The 12,017-nt window shown below is 41.3% G+C and overlaps 2 protein-coding genes across 5 annotated transcripts in view; one reads left to right on the plus strand and one right to left on the minus strand.

The window, feature by feature from the left end:
* Nucleotides 1-12,017, minus strand: part of macrod1 (mono-ADP ribosylhydrolase 1) — a 104,985-nt gene that overhangs the window by 65,732 nt on the left and 27,236 nt on the right. The gene's annotated exons all lie outside the window — the stretch shown is intronic.
* The window catches only part of flrt1b (fibronectin leucine rich transmembrane protein 1b), a 34,450-nt gene that overhangs the window by 13,998 nt on the left and 8,435 nt on the right, over nt 1-12,017 (plus strand). For all 3 annotated transcript variants that reach the window (XM_018660233.2, XM_018660231.2, XM_018660232.2), the window contains exon 2: nt 10,731-11,859. The gene's annotated coding sequence lies outside the window, so the exon portion shown is untranslated. The remainder of the gene's footprint in view (nt 1-10,730; nt 11,860-12,017) is intronic.

Here is a 12,017-nt window from a genome sequence, read left to right on the forward strand (position 1 = left end):
TGCAAAACACCTTCACGCTGGGTGTCGTGTGCATTTTTGAGGGTGTGTATCCACCCATCTCTGCCACATACACCCTCTTTTCTTTCTCTCTCTTCTTCTCTTATCCCCACTGCTGCTGCCCTCCCTTTTCACCTCCTCATCTCCTCTCTTTAGTCTGTCCCCACCACCACCATCTCCTCCTCCTCCTCCACTGCTCTCTTTTCCTCTCTCCAGCAGCAGCTCTCTCTCAAAGTCTCGTTTACGCCCTCCTCTGCTGTTCGCTCCCTCTTTGGAAACCGGCTTCCTCCAGGGCAAAAACTCTACAGCTCACTTTGTCTCCCTGTCCGCCTCCATCTATGCTCCCCTCCCTCCATCTTTCTTCTTTATCCTCTCTCTTTTACTCCTTTTCACTTCTTTTTTCATCTTCTCTCTTACTCTGACAATAGGTTTCAGGACCCATCTATTGAAAATCCCCATTTGCTCTGCTTGCCTCTCAGTAGCTTCCCTCTCATCTTATCACCGTCAGAGTTTTGTCCTGGCTTTACTGTTCAGAGGAAGTAGAGGAAGAGATGTAGCGGGAAAGAAAGGAAACACAGCAAGGAGCACTTCCAACACACACACTTATGCACACAGATAAGGTAGTAGGAAAGGATTTAATGTAAAAAGCTTATCTATGATTTTCTTGCTTTGAAAAGATTCCCGCCAATACAACAGAACTGAACTGGAATGAACTGAATCTACGTGTAAAAGGTAGGGCTGTGTGCTGATGAAATGATATTAACACTGGCAGCGATAGAAAATTAACACAATAAGAAAATTAGAAACTTCGATGCAAAGTCGATAAGTTACATTGCTTGACAAAGCACTAATAGCCCTTTCCCAACAAAGACACGAGTTATGTATCAAAAGTCAGGCGATCTCTGCCTCTGAAGAAACATTTCAGTCACAACAACTTAAATGTAGAGAAGCTGTTGCAGGGAAACAAGATGCCGGCCGTGTGACGGTACTCTGACTTCTTAAAGTGGCTGAGACAGTCCCAAATTGGACTTGGCTGACTTCACTTTAAGGCCGACACAAAACACATGTACACTGTTACCGAAGCTGAAAACCTGTTCCAACAAAGAGGAGAAACAGCACAAAAATCACCCGAAGGTGAAGGTGACCTGAAGTTGCAAGCGCTTGCACTCCCACCAGTAATTAGACCCAACCCCAGGAACAAGTAGCAGCAGGGGCTCTCAGGGAGAAAAAAAACAAAAAAACAAAACACCCACAACAAACTGTAACATTACTGTGTGCTTTCCCCTCATTAGTACATCTGATGCTGTTTTTTCTCATACCAAGAAATGAAGTCAAGAGGTAAAGTTGAAAATGAACCTAAGATATGAGATTCCTGGCTGTAAATATAAGGATTTCGACTCACAGGATTGAAGATTTTTGTTTATTTTTGTCCAATTTATTTATTTAAATAGATTTTCTGTTTGCAGTTCATGCAATTCTTCATTTTTTAGACTCTGAATCTTCCAGTAGGGAATCTTTGGATATTCCTAAGCTAAAAAGAAATAATAACTCAAGTTATATAATGATTAACGGATGAAAAAAATGGGAGGGAGGTAAAAAGAAGTAAAAAGAGAGAGCACAGAGAGAATCTGACAGAAGCTAGGCAGACAGAGTCTAAATAAAATTAAAAAAAGAATAGCAAACAGAAAGAGGTGTTAAAGGGGGTGAATGTCAGAAAAAAAACCTTCTAAATAATCTACAGATGCTACTTAACACCTTGATGCAGCCTGAAGTAGTTGGCCTACTGTATAAGCAAATTCAGAGATAATTGACCTCAACACTATTCTGAGTGAGAGGGGAGAGATGGAGGGAAGCAGTCAGAGACAGAAGCAGAGATTGTACCATGGTGTGAACTGCCATACAGAGTAAGTGGGAGGTAGTGTTGTCACAGTGCATAATGGTGTTGCTATCATTATCACTGGCTAGAAGAACAAAGAACAGAGAGCTGGTGTGTGTGTGTACATCAGCGAGAAAGAGAGAAAAAAGTTGCTGCTAAGTTCACGGGTCAAAAGAGCAAGAAAGCGAGTGTGTGTGTGCATGTAAGAGAGGCTGTGAGGGTGACTGTGACGCTGTTTATTTCTGTAAGTGTAGAAAAGATCTGGAGAACTTTGTGTGTGTGTGTGAGTGTGTGTGTGTGTGAGGGGCGTCCATTTTAGGGGAGCAGCTGCTGATCGAGACTGGTGGCGCACAAACCAGGCAGGCACAGATCTGCGTTATGAAGCTGATAATACCAAAATGTTACTGACTGTGTTTAACACATTTGTCTTGACATTTTTCAGCGCTGTGACATTTTTTTCTCTTTCCCATGTGTGCAACAACAAAAATGCTGTAATTTTCAGTGTGCTTTCTCAAAGTCCTGTAGACATACTTTAAGATATTTCAATGCTTGGCTTTAAATGGCAAAGAAAAAAAACAACAACAACAGTGCCATAAAGGAAAGACATTTCACAGTGGATTACAGTTTACAACCACAATAGAACCACAAAAAACAAGGTTTTGTCACATCAAACAGATCAAACATAGGATAAAAGTGACAACATTAGTACATCCGTGCCACTTATAAGTTACTTTACTGCCATGGTGCTCTTACATTTTTCCATTTCTGAGTGTCAGGGGCAGATTAATGCTCAACTTACTAAAGGGGTGTTGTAAGGCTTGTTGTGCATGTTTTTTTTTTGTTTTTTTTTTATTTAAATTTTAAATTTATATTTATAATTTATTTATTTCTGTCTCCAAATCTGGATGATGCACAAAGCAGCTCCAGTTAAAGCGGCATGAGTGTCCATGTTTCAGCCAATTAAATTATCTGTGACAACCACCTTGTTGTCACTACAGCCAATCGTTGACTTCCAATACCGCATTTTGCAGAGGAAGCTATTACTGAGCTGGGAGCAGGAACGGGTTAGAAATCACTACAATGTCCATAGTTTAAAGGATAAGGTTGGCAATATCTGTACTTCTTTTACCGTCCACAGATCTCATTAAAAGACTAAAGCCAACAAGCCACATTCCTCTCTGTCACAGACCATCACACTTAATTACATTAATTTCCACCATTTCACTTTTATGTCTACAATAGTTCCATAGGAGCCAGAGCTGGATATCATCATAAATAGTATGAGCCACATTGTTATTAAAAATAAATAAATAAATGAGCAGAACTTACAAACATGGGCACTGTAATTTATTTTTAGTCAGTGAGTAGATACTCAGTCGTGCACCAAATATGTATTAATCCACCACTGAAAAGTCCCCAACAAATGCACTGTTACTGTACTCTTGTTTGAGAAAGATTTACTAAAATCCACAGTTCCCAGCTGTTTTTTTTAAAACAGTTTTTAAAGACAAATGGTCTTGGGGTTGAGAGCCAAAGACAGGTTAGGAAAGTCATAAAATATTGAGATACTGACTAACACACCGTTGGTTTTGGTCTTTTCTCTGGATTGAAAAATATTTTTAAAAAGCACCAGTCATGTCCTTGTACTTGTTGGCTCCAACTAACACATCAAGGAGTCAGAGTAGAAACCAGCAGCAAAAATAAAGCCAACCACCAGCTTATGTCTGTGTGTGTGTGTTACAGCCAAGTGTCAAAGTGATGTGAGAAGTGATTGAAAAAAACGCTGTATTGAGCCTCTCCCTCCCTTCAGATCTTTGCTGATTATCCCTGCTCTGTCGCTTCCCTCATCTCTCTCCTTCTCTGCCCCTCCCTCTCGTGCTAAATGGAAGCTGTGTGTTGCTGCGTTAGAAAGCCAGTCACATCGCGCTCACTCTTCTTTTTAGCCCCTCTTAAGAGTCTCTCCCTCTCTCTTTTTCATTTCCCACCTCTACCTTTCTGTCTATCCTTGACACTCTCTCTATGTCTTTTTTTTTTTTTCTTCCCCCTCTCCCACTCTGCCCCCTCCAGGCTTCGCTCCGTCCACGCCGACACCCTCCACTGATTCTGCCGGAGTCATGGCCTTCAGAGCCTGACAAGAATTCAGCGCCAGCTCCCGTGTGTGTGTGTGTGTGTGAGTGTGCGTGTGTGTGTGTGTGTGTGTGTGTGTGTCTGTGTCTTCAAGCATAGATGAAATATGAGCTGTTAAATATGAATGCTGGGTTATGTTCTGACGCTGTGTAGTCACGTCACTCGTGCATGGCGGAGTAGTAAAAATGTGCGTGCACGCACACACACAGCGCTCAGTGTGTATGACAAGTAACTGAAGAGCTTCTGTGGTATTATTCTGCATCGCATTTGCCATCCATTTGTCTGTGATACTTGCCACACACACACAAACACGCAAACAGAGGCAGGCCCTGAATTCAGGCTTCACTGACTTTAAACCTTGCTCAGGCTGACAGTAATTTCTGCCTCCAAATTACATTCCAATGGCTTCATAAATCTGCTGCCTCCTCCTCCGTCTCTTTCTCTTTCCCCCCCGTCTTCCTGCCTCTGCTTCTCTATCTTCCCCTCTTCTCTGCCGACCCCTCCTCTCTTCCTCTCTCCCTTTCACTCCAGCCTCACTTCATTTTTCCTGTATAAACCTCTTCCCTCCTCCCTCCCTGCCTCTATTTCACCATCTCTCTTTCTCCCTTCCTCTCTTTCTCCTCCTCCTCCCCCCCATATTACTTGTTTTCTCGTTTCCCCACACTCCTTCTCTCTGGCACTGGCTCAGTAAATGAGAAACAGGGAGGCAGAGATGGGGAGGTTACGTGTGTGGGGTAGTTAAACAGTCACACTCAGACTCACACACACATAAATCCATACAGATACATACACACACCCCACACAAACACAGATGTACACACTTGCAGATGTGCCCACATGCACACAGAAATGTGTAAATACACACACACGTGAGCACACATCCACAAGTCAAACATCATAAACAGCACATTACCCTTTGATTGAAAGACAAGCATTTGTGTTGCCATATATTTGCTGGGCCTCTAAATTGACTTGTGTGGGTGTACATGTGCACACACACACACATTACATGCATACACATGTGCACACTCTTTGCCATTGTAATGAGAGTGTTCATTTTACAGATAGTGCCTCTAGGTGAAATAATTGCCAATGTTGGGCCCTGATGGCTGGTCCAAGTGTTCTCAGGCCAGTTGTCTTTATGGGCCATGGTGGGCCGCAAACACACCCCTCGTCTCCCTTGCTGACACTTTAACTGCTGCTCTGCTGCTTGTCGACACACACGCGCGATGAAGACATGGGCATAATATGCATAAGCACACAACGTAGACACCAACGTACGCATTAATACTAAATACACACATGCACACGCATCGAGGCAGAGGCCAGCAGAGAACAATAGGGCCGTCTGACAATGGGGCTCAGAGGAATTCTCTCCTCCATATTAATATTCAGCAGAGTGGATGTAGCGAGAGTGTGTGTCAGCAGGGACGCATGCTCATCAACCTCGCTAACACCAGGGTTAGGCAGCCACATGATTACAAAGTACTCAGACTTTGGTCCCCAGCCCTGCAACTATTAATCCCTAGCTCCTACTCCCTCACTTCCTACCTCCTAGTCTCCCTACAGTGCACGGAGTGAGCGCACAGCCAAGTATCACAGCTGTCACTTTTCTTTGCTTTCCATTTTCTCAATTATTCTGAACAGCCTGATGGAGCAAAGGGTGGATTGGCAATGGAAATTTGATATTGTCAATTTCCTGCCATCACCCACTACAGTGTTTCAAATTTGTGATAATGCAGGTAGAGGGTCATCTGGAGGAGTTTTTGGGAAAAAAATAGATTTAATTTTCCTTCTATTTTTTAATGAAATTGGCTAAACCACTCTCGGTTTCCTGGTTCTTTAACTAGAGGCTTCTTAGTCTCATACCCATCATTTCCTTTTGTCATGCAAGTAAACACACCTGTGCTACGAGACTCTCCTCTGTATATTTTACTTCCATCCATAAACTGTGCAAGGTGACCGCTAACACTGCACATATTAATACTCTAGCCACATTTCTGTACATATGTTAGCTCCATCTGTAAATCTGTAAGAACATGAATCACTTACTGCACATATTTTCACATCTGTACACTATTCTCCAACAGATGTGTTGCATAAAGAGTCTCAAATACAAAGCCAGTATTATATTGTTATACTGCAGCATTCAGTAGCCCTGAGCTCAGACACAGATACATTATCTTGTATCAGTTTAATATTTATTCCAATATTCAGTTTATTCAGTTGTAATATCACCAGCCTTCTCCACTGGCCTCCCCCATCAATCAAAGAAAAAAAAAGCTAATATCTGATCGTTATTGTACAAAGAGAAAAGGAAAACAAAACAGCGAGAGCATTTGGGCGGCACAGAAGCCACAGTGAAAGTCACATACTGTAGATGCCTGTAGGCTACACAGTTGTCATTGATTGGCTCACAAGAGCAGAGTGATTTCTGTCCCCATGAGGAATGAGACGTTCTCTGTGTTCGCTGTTATGCAGAAAAAATAAGTACACAGAAAAGACGACACAGTGCAATCAGAAATGTTTTTGACCTTAACAGTATATGGGTCATCTGCTCACTGTATGGGAATTGTTCTCTTCGTTACTGCTTCAACTACTCACGGATGCTATGAGCGTTATCAAGAAGCGGTGAGTAATAAAATAGGAAAAAAAACACTCTGCAATTGTTTTGTAGTGAAAAAACGGGCTGGATCCTATTCAGAGGAAAATATTGAGATATCTATACTTTATAACTGAACAACTCGACCTTTGAAATTACATTGCTAATGTTACCTGCGAGCAGTTACTCGTTTGACTGTGGTCCTCGTTAAGGAACCGGTCTTTAGAATATGTGGATACCTGACATTAAACAAATTGCAAACAGAGAAAAAAGTAAATGGACTGTGACCTGAACGTCTGTTGGCAAACACCTGAGATTTAATTCTATACAAATACAAGAAATAAACTGTGACAAGTGTACACTGACACATTTTGGTGAGAAAAGGCACTTCATGATATCTGTTCCAAGGCTGCTACTAGTAATTATCTACATCATTGATTAATCAATCCCATTTTAGTTAATCACATTAAAAAAAGAAAAAGAAAAATGCCCATCATAACTTCCTAAAAGCTCATTTTGTCTGACTAACAGCCCAAAACCTACAGTTATTCAATTTGCTACCACGGGAGACTAAAATAACAAATAAATAAATTTGGGAATATTCTAAAACTGATTATCAAAATTATCAATCATTCAACTGATCGTTTGAGCTCTAGTGTATTCTCATCTCTTGGAGTTCTAATGTAACTTTATAACACGTAGTTGTTGACCTCTCATTGACCTTAACTGCCTACATTTACCACCTGAATTAGAGATTTTGTAGAGTTTTTCTATGTTGGTTGAATTTACATTTCAATGAAGATTCTGCTAAGTGAAGCAGTGCGCCACTAAGACACTTGATGATGTTAGTTTTTATAAACTTCTAATGAGTGTGCTCTTAAAAACTGGACCTATTAACATGAAAGGGATAAAGAAAATAAATTGCATGAAAGATGCAAGTCCAAGAGCACTCAAAGCTCTTTGTGATCCAGTGAAAGACAGTTGGCTACAGGTCAAGTTGTATCCATTCACCTTGAGCAGACTTTGTTTAATCTCTTGAACAGGCATATTTAGGTGTTGGGTAACTGTTGGATAATTAATCCATAAGAGCCCAGACCCATTTCTCCTTTTAGAAAAACGATAAATTATCAATTATGGGGGATGTAAAACAGACTAAATGGATGAGATGTAAACAACATTTTATTTTTTAAATATTTTTTTTATTTTCTTGGGGACTTCATGAGTTAAAAGTCAATTATGAGGAACTTTGGCAACATTTAAAGAGTTGGTGGCACCTGTGTCACTGTGGGCTCTTATGGGTTAATAAGGGGGACATTTTTAAAAGTGGCACAACTGCTGCAACAATGAACAGAAATAGTTAAATAGTTAATAGTTAAAGTTATGTCTAACCCTTCTCTAACCTTCAATAAACTCTGACAAACATCGTTTGAAGATACTCCCCTCTCCTCAATGACTAGTGTCTAGTTTTTTCACTGCACAGAAACATGCTCCCCCATTTTCCTCCTTCTAGTCCTCTACCTCCCCCATCACACTGCCCCCTAGCTAGGCTTGCTTCTGAAAATCCATCACAAAAAGTTTTAGGGACAGCCGCGACATTATACAGAGAGAGCTTCACATATTGATGTCTGATGGGCAATGGCAGTGAGCTGTGGAAATGCTGCTGATGTTCAATATTCACATCTTGTCCAATACAGGCAGACATTTTGCCTGCGGTAGGCAAAGATTAGTGCAGAGTGTAAGGGTAGTTTTGGACCAGACATTGCAACCAATTAAGGTGGTTTTAAAATGACAGTTACTGTTATTAAGGGTGACATCTACTGTTAATACATGACTGATGGCATCCAATTAAAAGTCTTCATTTGAATTACAATTTGACTCAAAACCTTGGCTTACAAAATATTAACACAAGAGGGTTTAATTCTGTTGACGTATTAGACGTATATCGATGGATTACAAATTAATAGAATGATAATAGGTACAGCACTTTAATAATGGTCCTATAGCACCAGCTCTTTATACATCCACACTGTCCTTGAATAAGCCATTATCTCACTTCTCCTTAAACGCCAATCACAAAGTCGACACGTTTTGCAAACACTGTCTGTTCAGCATTCTGTCCCACGTCAAGCTGGTTTCATTACGCGTGTTAGCCGCACTCTGCACATATAAATCAGTTTACTATGCCACAAACTGGATATCAGACTGGAGCTGTTTTATAAAAAAGGACAATTTATCTCACCACACGCTGCCCAACTTCATCCCACAGCCACCACATAACTACCCCACTAAACTGCACACACCCAGTTAAACACATTCCTTTCCATTTGTGGAACCAGTTAAAACACCAAACCTAAAAACAAAAACACACACACACACATTTGGCTCTTGGTTTAGGATGTGTAGTGCACAGTTTACGTCCTTTTTAAATACCCTTCAAAGATGCGCACGAGCACAGACACCAGTCTGTTGACCAAGTTCTTCTGAGCTTCAGCATGTGTTCTTTGAAAATGAAAATGAGGACAGCTTTATTTGTCTCTATTTGTGTTTAAGCAAACTGCATGATAATTTCCCAGTTGGCTATGTAGTCTACTTACTCTGGGATGAAGCGAACAGGCGAATGTGAGCAGTGGAGCAGTTAATGGCCTTGATGAATCTGTCTCTGTACACTCAGTATGCCTGATGAAAACCTTATATTTCTAAAGCCAGTGTTCACTGGGGGGTTTGATTCTGCACACAAGATACAGGCACTTAGCGCGTGGTGGTTAATGAAAGCTCCAAAGCTTTGTGTGAAGAGAAAAAAAACAGATATAAAACATGGAGTTACCTTAATGGGAGGTTTGTGTCCATTGGGAGCTTAGTGTTGCGCATATGCAGCGTTGACCTTCAGGAAGCATTTTCACGAGGTACTTAATTTTAAAAGGTATAACCATTCTGATGGGGATAATTATTTAGCCTGTGCCTTTTAGTATTCCATATTGTGCCAATGTTGAAACCCAAAATTACATCTTGGTGCCATTTAAAGAAAGCTGGTATAAAAAACTAGACTAAGACAGGAAAGCATTTCATTTATGCAGATGCTTAAAAGTAGATATTTTATTTATTTTGGCAATAAACCCATGTAATAGAAGCTGCTGTGCCAAGATTTGAATATTTTTACACTAATCAACATGACAGTAGTAGAGAATACAAATTGGCTCCTAACTGAGAGGCTTTTTGAACATATGCGTAAATGAGTGAAAACTTGAGACCCTTGTGAGAATCTCAGACAGTTTGGTTAAACAAACTTAATGACTTTACTGACCCCAACACCCATGACACAAATTCATTCATTACTGTTAATCGGGAAACGAATCAGAAAACTTAACTCTAGAGACACTGACTCTGTGGAGATATAGAGAGATTTTCAGCCTGTTTCTTCTAACCTCTTAAACAAAACTTCTGAAGCTTGACTCAGCACCCACTGCGAGATCATTTTAGATGTCAAAAGATAATTCATTGCATGGGGGAAAATGTGTCTTGTGTATTTATAAATAGAAATTGTACTGAATTGTTTACAGCTAAGTTTTGTAGCTAAGGATCAGCATTATGAAACACCATTCTTTGGTTAAAAGTGATATATTTGGCCGGTGTTGCAGAGACATGTGGGTGGTGATGAGGCTGACATGTTGAGAACCCCTGCAGTAACACTTTCTACGTGTGACAGTTTCAGTTTAATCCTCCCCTAAACTGGAGAAGTTAATAAACTGACCCAGGACCGAAACAATGGACAATTTTCATGCATCCTAATCATTCAGCTCAGCAACTCTGTTTGAAGTATATTTAATAAGCCATGTGTATAGTTAGTCCATTGTTCAACTGTGAAACAATTACAGACAGCACTTTGGTCTCAGTAGATTTTAAAACAGTAGGCATCACATCATCAGCGAAACCTTAGCAACATAAGTACCTGCAGTTTAATATAATCGACTTCCACTTCCACTTCATACATCCTCTACTTGTAGTGGACAACAAACAGCCATACAAAAAAAGCCCTGAAGAATGTATTATTTATGAAATTGCTGACCTTCATTCCTTTCCAAATCCCAAACAAAAATTCTAAGACTGTTCTTGTCTGTTCTTTCTTTTCAGATTGGTGCTAACACTCAGCCCGCTGTCCTGCTGAAGCAAACACTGCTGAAGTCTACCTTTAGGATAACTGACAGCAGTCCATTTCTACTAACCTGTGGGAGAACTTTTCACACTGAGCCACGTGACCGGCCCTCACAGCACTCTTTAAGAGTGGACTACATACAGCACACACTGTCATCTGGCTCTGCCTCCTCTGAAGATGACCTGTGTGAGCTGAAACGGAGGCAATCAAACATTTAACAGAGGAGAGAGAGAGGCTGAAACTGAGAGGAAAGACAACTCCTACTGCCTGTGTACTGCATCAGGTCAACCTGTCCATCACAGCCCCCAAACGTGCTCATTACCACCACTGAACTGTGAAATTTCTGATGTAATAATTGTTATAATACGACTCTTAATAATAACGGATCACATTTTCCTGAGGACTCTTTGCTGGATTTTTCTGAGCCGTGGAAATCTCACTTATTCTCATCCCACTGCTCCTCATTAATTTAGACCACTACCTGGCAATTCAAAGCAAGTGTAGCACGGCACAGTACTATTTTTGCATGACCCACTGCTTGCATGAATATCCAGGATTGCTTTTGACTTCCAAGAAGGACCCTTGAGCCCTCAACCATCTTCTGACTGTCTGCCAAACTGTAGCATTTGGGTGTAGAGGGGTGGTTTCAGAATTAGGCCTCTGGACGCTCATTGAAGATGACTTGAGTTGGCAGGCCTAAAAGCCCCTTACCAAGAGAGAGAGAGAGACAGAGAGAGAGAAAGAGAAAGAGAGAGTTTGGCAGCAGGATACACACACACACACACACACACACACACACGACACGCAAATGTGGGTGCCGAGGCCGCTTTGAGCCATGCTGGTGTTGCTACTCGTGGAGCCCTGGAGTACAGGCTATCATCATCCCTATCATCGTTCACCCAAGCTGCGGAAGATTCAACGGCCCCAGGGAATGAGGCTACACTTCTGAACAATTCAAAGAGGACTGGGAAACTGCGCTTACACACAGAGAGGTCCACAGCGACATCCTCAATCACACATATAGACACAGTAATACTCCTCTCCACAAATCCTTGATTCAGGAAAAACAAAGCTGCGGCGGACGTGAAAGGCACAGAGAGAGAACAGGTTAGCAAGCCCTCGGCAATCACACCCTGGGTCGATCAGACCTTTTACACACACACACAGACACACACACGCATTTCCTGCATTCACTGCAATGAAGAACACCACGCTTACATCTTGCTTTCAGCTACATGATAGGAAAGAAAAAACAACACACACTG

Source organism: Lates calcarifer, linkage group LG8, assembly GCF_001640805.2.
Source record: "Lates calcarifer isolate ASB-BC8 linkage group LG8, TLL_Latcal_v3, whole genome shotgun sequence".
Classification (NCBI taxonomy): Eukaryota; Metazoa; Chordata; class Actinopteri; family Centropomidae; genus Lates; species Lates calcarifer.